The sequence below is a fragment of the Otolemur garnettii genome, unplaced genomic scaffold (genome assembly GCF_000181295.1).
Source record: "Otolemur garnettii isolate 467f Iridium unplaced genomic scaffold, OtoGar3 scaffold00005, whole genome shotgun sequence".
NCBI classification, from domain to species: domain Eukaryota; kingdom Metazoa; phylum Chordata; class Mammalia; order Primates; family Galagidae; genus Otolemur; species Otolemur garnettii.
This window is the reverse complement of record NW_003852400.1, coordinates 24,062,790-24,074,873: the sequence shown is the minus strand read 5'-3', so window position 1 is coordinate 24,074,873 and position 12,084 is coordinate 24,062,790.

Genomic DNA, 12,084 nt, shown 5'->3' with positions numbered 1-12,084 from the left:
AAAGGAAGAAAGGAGGGAGGGAGGGAGGGAGGGAGGGAGGGAAGGAAGGAAGGAAGGAAGGAAGGAAGGAAGGAAGGAAGGAAGGAAGGAAAAGAAAGAAAGAAAGAGTTTAGGCTAACATTCTAATATTAAATCTTTTCAAAATTATCAATTTTAATCCATTTCAAATGCTGACCAGATTTGACTTTCCTGTCAACAAAGAGGCCTTTAATGATTTTATTCCTTTGTTCGATTCCTTTTCCTTTTGTTAGAGTTTCTTTACACAAATGAGCATACATTTAAACTTCACTTAAATACCCGGACACGCTGACACTAGTCGGGGGCAGAACTGCATAGACAGCCCACACCCTAGCTCCTGTTTAGTTCTTAAAACCCAGGGCACAGTGTGACCCAGCTGTGCAAGTCACTGTTTCATGAATCAGCTCCCTCCATATGACATGACGGAAAATGTCCTTGGCAACCTGGCTGTGCTATTCTAGGGTGAGAGAAGTGATTCACCTACAGAGAAGACATAAAGGCCACCACATGTGTAAACTTGCTCTTCCCAGGGACAGGGAAGTTTTGCTTTGCTTGGAATTAGCACCAGAATTCAGAATTAATCTAACGATAGCTTGCATTTCTAATATCCCCCAAATGCAAGCTTTTCATCTGTGGGTGCTTTGCCTCTGCTCACATCTGGAGCCCTTGGCATGAACATGCCCCGGCTTGGTCTTTTCAGGTAACGTGAGGCAGAATGAGTCAGTCCACTGTTCAATTCAGTCACAGGCGTATGTGTAGAAACAACCCTATGTGTAATCAAAAGGAGTCACAGATCGTCAGTGCGACTGCAGGTTCTGAAGGGAGACCTGATGGGGTCTATGTCAGAAATTAGGCAGTTAGGGTGGGATGCGTGATCTCTTCTCTGGTGGTGGTGATGCTCTAAGGATTTCTGCTATGGGTGCCTCCTGCAAGAGAACCTCACCCGATGAGAGCCATAGGGGACAGACAGGCAGGCTGTTCTTCCACAGAACCTGCTGGTTTCAGTCCCCTCCCAAGGTAATTTCCCAAGTCTTAAGACAAATTCCTTTTCTCTTTAATTCTGCTCCTACTGCATCTCTAGAGATTTTTCTCTCCCTTCATCTCCAAGACTGGCTCTGAGTGAATTATATACTCCCTGATTTCTAGCTAACCATGTAGACATGCACACCATTTGTGCATTAGAAGTTTAGACTAAGTACTATAGGAATGCTGACACCAGAAAAGAATATAATAAGCACAGGGAAAGTATAAAAGCCTAAAAAATTGTATGAAATTCTTCTAGTCATAGTCCTTAATCTGAAATTGTAGGACAATGCCTTTTGGTTTTCAGTTTTTGTTCCTAAGAGTGAAGTTCAGAATAAACAACAAAGAAAAATATTGATTGGGTTTCTATCTGTGGGCAATATTTATTTTTCAGGAACTTCCTAATGTTATCAAATTCAGTGGGCATTTTCATGACGCTGGAGTCACACCCTCACGAACATATTGTTGGAATGATTAGATCCCTATCCAGAATTCTCTGAGTCTTAAGGAATCAATACACTGAAAAAGAATTTGACTTCAAATTATATTTCTATCACTTGACTCATGAGAGTAACTAACCAGAATTTGACCAACTATAAACGTGACTCTGAATCATATTTGCAAGCTTCTGTGGCTTGAGTTCTGATTTCATCATCACTTTTCTTAGCCATGTTGCTTGGATTCAACACTAGTTCAGGATTTCCTCCCTCACTCAGTCTTCAGATCCAGAAGCTCATCTATAAGAGTTTAGGGCCAGGCACGATGGCTCACGTCTGAAATCCTACCACTCTGGGAGGCCAAGGTGGGTGGATTGCTTGATCTCAGGAGTCCGAGACCAGCCTGAGCCACAGTCAGACCCTGTTTCTAAAAACAAAATTAGCCAGGCATGTGGTGGGTGCCTATAATCCCAGCTACTCGGGAGGCTAAGGCAAGAAAATCACTTAAGCCCAGGAGATTGAACTTGCTGTGAGCTATGATGTTACAGCACTCTATTGAAGGTGACAAAGTGAGACTCTAGTCTCAAAAAATAAATAAATAGAGTTTAGATTTATGTTCCATAAAGTCACTGGAAAAGTTGATTAATTTATAATGGAAAGACAGTTAAACTGTTTTCCTCTAGACATGTGTAAATAATCCAGAAAGGAAGTAAGGACAAGCAGGAGACTTAATGAGTGTGGAGCTAGGAAATAAGAAGGGAGAATATTTTAAGTTGAGATTGCTGAAATTTCTTCTTATAATTATGCCACCAGAGAGTTATATCTATCCAGGAACCTAAATATTCCTGTTACAAGTCTAGGTGCCCTTAGCTGGGAAAATACCAAAGAAATTCTTACTTTACGATTTTAATCTTCCTGGATGTCAGTGCGCCCACATCTTTCCAATTCTACATTTTTACTTCCCATGGCCCTGGACTGTTTTACATCCCATTTACCTGACAAAAAAGGAAGCATCCACTTGTGATTTACTAATTGCTGTCAGTCCCAATTAGGTAGGGCTTGCTATGTTTTGTTTCCTTTTTGCTTATTTTCTAGCATTCATCTTATTTGGGTCTGTCCTCTATACGCAATTACTAAGACAGTATAGGGGAGTCACTTGCCAAGTTTCAAATTAATATTTATAATATCAGTTGAATGGGTTCTATAGGCACAAACAATAGTAAAATAGTATTATAAAAACACAAATATATAGGATTCAGATCCCTTTGTTTCTCATCCTGTATGTGTGAACAGGATAATTAATACAGGATGGCACACTAGTATAGATCCTGGTACTCAGTATTATACAACTGTTAATGATTGGGGCAGAATTGAACAAACCTACCTTTTGGTCAGTCATTATGGACTAGGGGTTTTAAACAGAGCACATTTATTTTGTTCTGATTGCAGTTCTTACAAAGTTTTGACAACATAACAGGCAAGCACTTGGGGAGGAAAAAGCACTGTAATTAGTATTAATAAAAATACTATAAGTAATACATCCTATAAAACATTCTTAAATTTTAAAGAAATCTGTGATGAGCAAATGGTGCTGGGACAAGTGGGTAGCCTCATGAAAGAATAGAGTAAATGTCTTGACACAGTACCTAAGAAAATGACATGAAGGCTATGTTAACCAGTTGGATGAAAATATTTCAGATTGTATATAGAACCAGCACACTGTACCCCATGACTGTGGGGTAACACAGTGACATAAATGTACACAGCTATGAGTTAATTAAAAAAAATGAAAAAAAGTTCAAAAAAAAAGAATAGAGTTGGGTTCTTATACCATTTACAAAAATTCACTCAAAATGGAGTGTAGATCTTGATGTAAGAACGTTTTCTTAAAAACTAACAGAACGGGAGAAATTATTTGCAAAACATATTATATCTGATAAAGGACTCATACAAAGAAAACATAGGAGTAGATCTTCAAGACCCATAAGCAATGGTTTCTAGACACGACCCCAAGTAATTTTAAAAAGTCAGATAACACGAATGGGAGAAATTATTTTCAAAACATATATCTGATAAAGGACTTGTACAAAGAATACATAACGAACTCTCATTAACTCAACAATAAAAAGATAAATAATCCCATTTTTAAAAGAGCAAAGGATTTGAACAGACATGTCTCCAAAGCAGACATGTAATTGTCCAATAAGCACATAAAAAGATATATAACATCACTAGAGAAAAGCAAATCATAACCACCATAAAATACCACTTCACACCCACCAGAATGGCTGTGATAAAAAGATGGGCAAGGACAAGCCTTAGGCAAAGATGTCAGGTAGCTGGAATGCTCATACATTGCTGGTGGGAATGTAAAATGGAGCAGCCCTTTAAAACAGTGTGGAAGGTCCTCAAAAAGTTAAACAGAGGGTTAACATGAAAGCCAACAATTCCACTTTTACTGGGCCCTCTCATACTCACAGCCAAAGAGAAATGAAAATATATGTCCATGAAAATTCATAATAGCCATTCATAAAATGGACACTACCCAAAATGTGCATCAGCTGATGAGTGGATAAGCAAAATATACGAAGCCTATAGAATGGTGTTAATATACATTACGGTCATAAAATGAAATGAAGTTTTGATATCGCTACAACATGGAAGAACGCGGAAAACATGAGGCTAGGGAAAGAAGTCGGACACAAAAGGCCACATATTCTAGGACTCCACTTGTAGGCTATGTCCAGATTAGGCAAATCAAGAGAGACAGAAAGTAGACTGGTGGTGGCCTGGCCCTAGAGGAAGGGGGTGGGGCGGGAAAAATGACTGTGGATGGGTATTGGGTTTCTTTCTGGGTGATAGAAACGTTCTAGAATTAGTTATAATTGCAGAACTGTGAATATACTAAACACCAGTGAGTTATACACTTTTAAAATAGTGAATTTTATGGCATGAGAAATAGGTGTTAGAATTATTCACACTTTAAGGTAAAGAAACCAAGGTTCAGAAAGGCTGAGGACTTGAGATTGGAGGGAAGTGGTGCAGTGCATTATTTAGACCAATGGCTCTCAAAACGTGCTTTGCAGGTTAGCAGCGTCGACGTCGTGTGGAAGCTGGTGAGAGAAGCGCATTCTCAGGTTACGCCCCATCTACTGAGTCAGAACCCTGGGGCGGGGCCGGGGCTCAGGAATTTGCGTTTTAACAAGCCCTGCAGGTGATTCTGATGCACTCTGAGCTTCGAGAGCCACTGGGTTAGTTACAGCTTTAAAAGGCTAATTGCTCTTCTACTCCCTAGATTTGCAGCCTTTGGCAAGTTTCTTGACCTTTCTGAGCCTCAAATTATTCATCTGGAAAAATGATTCTTCACAGGGTTTTCGTGAGGATTAAATGTTTTATCACAGGTAATGTGCTCAGAAGAGGGCTTGCCACTTAAGAACTCAGTCGTCTTTGTGCAACAGTACGGAGCTGGTCTGAGAATCCTCTAGCTCAGTGGAATACCAGCCATATTTGTAAGTTTGTTTTTTCTAATAGCTACATTTAAAAAGGAAGAAGAAAAAGAGAAATTAATTTTAATAACATATTTTAAAAATACCATCATTTTAGGATGCAATTGATATAAAATTTAAGATATTTTCACCTTCTCTTTTTCATATAAAGTCATTACAATCTATTGTATTTTGTACTTAGAGTATGTCTCCATATGGAATAGCCACATTTCTACATTTCTTTTCTTTTCCTTTTTTTTTTTTTTTTTAAGACAGTCTCATCTTGTCGCCCTGGGTCGAGTGCCATGGCATTATCATAGCTCCCAGCAACCTCTTGAGCTCAGGTGATCCTCAGGCCATCCTCTTGCCTCCGCCTCCCCACTAGCTGGGACTACAGGTGCCTGCCATAATGTCTGGCTAGTTTTTTTTATTTTTAGTAGAGATGGGACCTCACTCTTGCTCAGGCTGGTCTCAAACTCCTAAGCTCAAGCAATCCACCTGCCTCAGCCTCCCCGAGTGCTGGGATTACAGGCATGAGCCACCATACCTGGCCTATTCTGATGTTATTAAAACTTACCACTGGAATGATCTGAAGGACACATATAAGAGAAACACGGCTGATGTCCGAGTGGTTTTCCAGGGAGGCTGATACCTCAAGTGAGTTCATTTCTTCACTGAGTTCCCCGATTTCTTGCAGTGAAATGTTGTGAGTAGTTGACTGGGAGTAAAATATGAGGTCCTAGCAACAGTCTACAAGGCCTCCTGAACCTCATCACCTAACATTCTTCCCCACACTCACTCCTCTCCAGCCACACAACCGCCTTCTTTTCCTTAAACACCAAGTTTGCTCCAACATTCCCACTGTACTGTACAGGTTCTCTGGGCCTGGAATACTCTGTCCCCAGCATCCTTTTGGCTCACTACTTTCACTTCCTCTATCTTGCTCAGATCTCTTCTCCATGAGTTCTTCCTTGATTGCATTTTTAAAGACAGCCCCCTGCCCTGATTCCACAACCACCTCCTGCATTTTCCCCATCCTGTTTTTTATTCCTTTAGCAAGTATCATATCGCTCTTAAACAGTTGCATACCAATGTGAGGTGGAGGGGGGCGTCAGGGATAGTTTGTTTTCACACATTTCCGACCTCCCTTACATTGGTTTCTGAGTGTTTTAAGACATGGCACATTACTTTTTTTTTTTTGAGACAGACTCTCAAGCTGCAGCCCTGGGTAGAGTGCCTTAGAGCACAGCAACCTCAAACTCCTGGGCGTAAGTGATTCTCTTGCCTCAGCCTCCCAAGTAGCTGGGTCTGCAGGCACCCGCCACAATACCCAGCTACACACTGAGTTCTTTATCATTCTTGACACTAGAATGTAAACTCCACAAGAGCAGATTTCTGTTTTGCTCACCTGGGTACTCCACCCTAGAATAATAGTTGGCAGAGAGTAGGTACCTCGTAATTTCTTGCAGAACGAATAAATGAATTAGTTCACTCATAGACCAGACTCTTTAATACTCTGCTTTTTCCTTTCACTTTTCAGCTTGCTCTAGTATGAAAGATCAGCTGGGAGGTTTTGCAAACATGTCTAGAATTTGAACTCTCCTAACCTGTTGGTTAAGCTTGCTCAATGAAGGATCCTTCTCTGGAATTCATTCCTCTGGGCAAGTTGCCAGAGCCTGAAATGTGTTGTCTTTGAGTATGATGCAAGATTTAAGTTGGGGTTTTGGGGGGTTTTGTGTTGTTGTTTTGAGGGGCGTGTTTCAATTTTGGCTAACTTTATTGTTTTGTCTGGAGCTTTATTCCTGTGTTAAGTTTTATGTGTCCTGGTTGATCAAGCAATTTAGCAACTATTCTTCACAGAGCTACGGAATAGTAGAAATTAGAGCTGGAAAAGACCTCATGGTTGATCCAGGCCACCCCCCTGCCATTACGTCTTGCTTCCCACAATACAATGTCCAAAGCTTTGTTCAAAGAGGTTTCAAATGTCCTTAGAGATTCTTTGGACGCCCATGTAATTTAATACTTCAGACATTAACAAGAATTCCCAATGTTTTGTCTAAACTTTCCCTTTCTTATTTTCATTTTATTTCTCCTATTTACGGTCCAAGGTTGCAAGCCCTTTCTATTTGGGAATTTCATACCTTTCAAAGAGGTGTGGACTTATATTTCTGCTCTGGCCATTCTTTAGCCAAACTATCCATGTGTTCCTTGATCCTTTTCATTCTCTCCGCTTAATTTTGTTTTTGGTTACTGAACTGCTTCTGAACCTTCCTTGATTTGTCGTAGTTTCACTAGTCACTCATCTGACGCTTATAACACAATGCTTTTCCTTCTGAAATCTTAGGACAAAGCATTGCTCCACCTGCCATGTGGAACTGCAGATATGGTTATACCCAAATTGCTGCTATAATTAACCTAGAGTGTTTTTTATTTTATTCATCACAATATTAAATAAGTTCTGTGCAATGCTGTTCACTTAAATGTACTGTAAAATTTTGATGACAATTGTACAGTATCAAACTTCTCACTTAAGACCTTGGCACCTTTTTATATCTGCGAAAGGAGAGAATGACATCTGCTTTAGTCTCCCATACTGTAATCTTATGAAAACAATCATTACTCTGGGTCTAGAAAGAAATATTCCAGAGATAAAAACACTTCACTGCCCAGCTTTCAGACAGAATCACACAGGAGGAATTATCTTCAATAGTATGAAGTTCAACTGGCCCTCTTTCCAGCTTATAGTCATATATGCTAAATCAACGCACCAATATTTGTGGTAAAGGTCAAATTTTTAAAATTCCAGATGCCAAGGACAGATCACAGGGTTGGATGAAATGGCAATGTCAAACTGCTCTGAGAATCTCTAAACAATTATGCTCACTTTTTGTAGTTGTCATAGATGGGCACTGATTCACGGACCCCACTTTGAGTAGCCCTTTACTGAAGGATTATATTTTCACCTTCAGATTCAGATACTTTTCAAGATACATCATTCTCTTCTAATCATTAACATTAGACTTGATTTCACTTTTCAGCTTATTTTGTACTTCAGTTCCAAAATAGAATAACCAATCAATTAATCATTTTCCCCAAACACTGGGTTACATCTTTCCCATCTACTTGCCTTCATCTTTCCTACAGTGTGGCGATCCCTAAATGAGCTCATAAAAAAATCAAATCTGAATCAAAAACACATTTAAGAAAGAAGAAAAACATTAATTTCATTGAATTTATACCACAAGTTACAAAATGATCTCTTGGTAACTGTGATGCTAGCAGCTCTACTACTCAAATTGTCACTGGTCTCTGGCAATCTAAGGTCAGGGCTAGGCTGAGAGCAAGCAGAAACCTACTCGTCTGAAGAAAGGCAGGAAACACCAGCGTGAATTCTACCCTGTCTGGCACTCTGCCATCAACCTGTACTTTTTGGATTTAAGACACAGATTATATATCAGAAATAACTGGAGTAGTTATTATATAAGCTGGTTATGGGATGCCATGTGCTTTCAGCTGGCACCTTTTATAGTTCGGGTATGAGAAAATTTTTGAGTTTTAGCACTCTTTTCTGAAATAGGCTTCTCTTATTTTTAGTGGATTTTAATTACTTTGAGAGGGAATTAAGAATAGACAGAAATTTCATTTTCTCAGGGAATTGAAAAAATAAAGTTTATTGGAAAACATGAAATCTGAGGAAATATTAAATATAGTAAACTGAACACATGTAATACATAAGTTACACATTGGGCTTTTTACGATCTAAAAATCTATTCCAAGAAAAAGAAAAAATTGAAATTTGAAGACTTATGAGCTTGTTTCAAAAAATAGTAAAAATAAGTTCCAGCTGGTATTAGAACAGGGATAGTCTTAACTCATGGTCAAGGTACAACACGGAACCAGGGTAAATAATGGCACAGGGTGGGTGAGGTGTTGACAGAAAGAAACTTTAAATGCAGAACTTTTACACTGCTTTTTAAAAGGGAATTTTAGAAAAGAAAGAAAATATATACATAGAAATAGCAGAGAAAGTATATGAAACAATATATCGAGTGAAGTTTTCTTTACACAATTTTCTAAAAGCAAGCTCATGGCCAATGTGGATTAATCATCAATGAATTTAATAAAGTGAACAGATTATTAGCTCCTAAAGCTACTCATTTTGTTTTTCAAATGTTTCAATGTGCCAGATGTTTCATAAAAATAGTTTTTATTATTTAAAATGATTTATGAAGCTATAATGCCCAACTTTTATTTCGGAGTTAAAATGTAAGTGTTAAAAACCGTTAACAGACAAACAGAATTTACAGTTCAGTTAGCAGTCACTGAATGTGAAAAGAGTTCTTAAAATGCTCCTCTTCAGAGCCATTCTCGTTCCCATAGAAACCAATGTGAAATCCTGGAAAACAAGGTAAGTTCTAAAATAATCACCATTATAAATACCCATTATATAAATGTAAATACAGGCAATTGAAATGATTTAGATGATTTTGAAATTGCATATCATTTCCCAAACCATAATGATTCCTTCAGAGTGGTTCTTGTCTGTCATATAAATACAGCATTTACAAAATTTTAAAAATTCTTATGATTTACTTGTGAGACCATAATCGCCTTTTCAAACAAGTCTTAGGCATGCAAATATCGATTTTTTAACAGGTATTTTGGTGCAGGATGGGTATTTTTTTTGTCTGGGCCTTCACTTTGTGGTAGATTAAGTACTTCTCATTATTGGCATTTGAATTTTATATAACTGTTTCTTTGTTCATTCCTAATTGTTCTCCAATGAGATCTAGATATTTTAGAGGGTTATTTTACACTTCTGATTTTTCCCATTTTTATTTGTACAGGCATTTTTGTCCTGATAAAAAAGCTAAAAAATCTTCTTCTATTGAGACTGTGATTCTTCCCAAATCCAGAATCAATCATTGGATGTACAGTACTCACTATAATAATGATGATATTAGTATGAGTTATTCACAGATCTATGTAGCATATACCTTTTAAGAAGAGCTAAGACTCCTAATATTTAAGAAGCAAGAACATTTCAGAGGAAAATTTCCAACAGTGAGAAGCAAGCATTTGTATTTATTATAGTATGGTTATTAAAGGAACCACAAGTTATAGACTAGTTATTCATTATTATGAGCTGGATCAATTTTCAGAAACTCAGATTGTCATTCATGTTGATTTTATCTAGATCTTTGCTTTTTAATGTATAGTCTCCAGACCAGCAATATTTACATCACCGAGGACCTTGTTAAAATTATAGAATCTCTGGGTGCAAAAATATAGTTAGAATGAACAATTTTTGATACAATAACAAAGAGACTATAATCAACAATAAGGCACTTTTAAATAACCATAAGAGTAGAACTGGAATGTTCCTAACACAAAGAAATGATAAAAGCCTGATGGATACCCCAATTACCTGGATTTGATTAATTCACATTGTACGCCTGTATCAAAATATCACACATAACTATTGGGGAGGTGGGGTCCCAGTTCCCTGAACCCAGTTGACCTTGGTTCAATTACTCAGCTGAGCCAGAAAGTTCAACTGAGGCACAGGGGTAACTGAAAATAAAAATGAGCGTGAACTGGAAATAAAACTGCAGCAGCACAGGCAGCTTGAATAGAGCACAAAATGACTTGTACAAGTTTCAGTGTAATAAAGGGAAATTATATTTAGGAAGAACAAAGAGAAAGGTTAGAGCACTTCCCAAGAGACTTGGAGGTGGGTTCTTCTTATGCAGAAGCAGAAGTAAGAGAGACAGAGACCCAAAGGCCTGCAGGGTATAAACACCCTCACCTTTTGAAATTGGTTGCAAGTCTTTTATTGGTCTCTGTGCCTCCAGGCAGTATTTTTCTATTAGTCATTGATTGTTTTTATTGGTCATTGGTTACCTAGGTTATTTCGTATGTGTATTCTTATGGGCCCTCCAGACTTACTGGTTCAGCAGGCTAGGTTTTTCTCCTACCTCCCCTTAAAGCTCCTTTGTGTCTCTTTTAAATAACCTACAAAGATATACAACTATTACATACCCATAGTAATTAAAAAGAAAAAAAATGTAGAATCGCAGGCCCTACATAAACTGACAGAATCAAATTCTGAATTTTAACAAGATCACCAGAGATTGAAATGCCCAGTAAAGTTTAGATGTATAGACAGTACCAAATATTTGCTCTAGGAAAATTTTAGAAGTTTTAGGTAGACTGATGGAAACTAACAGAACTCACAGATGTAAACTCTTAAGAGTGAAGGAACTGTGTGTGCATATGACATCTGTACGGTGTATAGCTCAAAGCAGAATCTATAAACAATGTTAAATAACTTGGGGAAAAGAGAATAAAAAAGATCTCTTTATTTAAAAATTATCATTTTCAAGTTTTGTATTTTTAAAGAAAATAATCTTACATATTATTTTTAGTCACCTCTCCCCTGTAAATCAAACTGTTAAACATATCACATACAATATCAACCCAAAATGGATTAAAGGCTTAAATAAGACTTGACAATGTAAAACTCTTAGAAGAAAACGTAAGGGAAAAACTTATGACATTGATCTAGGCAATGATTTCTCAAATACGACCTGAAAAGCACAAGCAACAAAAGCAGAAATAAACAAGATGGGACTATATCAAACTCAAAATCAACAGAATTAAAATGCAACCTATGGAATAAATGAGAGAAAATATTTGTAAAGCACATTTCCGATAAGAGGTTAACATCCAACACACATACAGAACTCCTACAGCTCAACAGCAAAAAACCCAAATATGCCAATGAAAAATCAATCAAATGATTTGAATAGACAGTTCTTCAAAAAAGATATGCAAATGGATAACTTTATATGAAAATATTCTTAACGTTGTCAATTCTAAGGAAAATGCAAATCAACACTGGCTCTTGTCTATACCCTTAGCACTCTGGGAGTACACAACAGGAGGATCCCTTGAGTTCAGCAGTGCAAGACCAGCCTGAGCAAGAGTCAGACTTAAAAATATAGAAAACTAACCAGGTATGATGGCACATGCTGATAATCCCAGATATTTCAGGGGCTGAGGCAAGAGGATTGCTTGAGCCCCAGAGTTTGAAGTTGCTGTGAGCTAGATGATGCCAT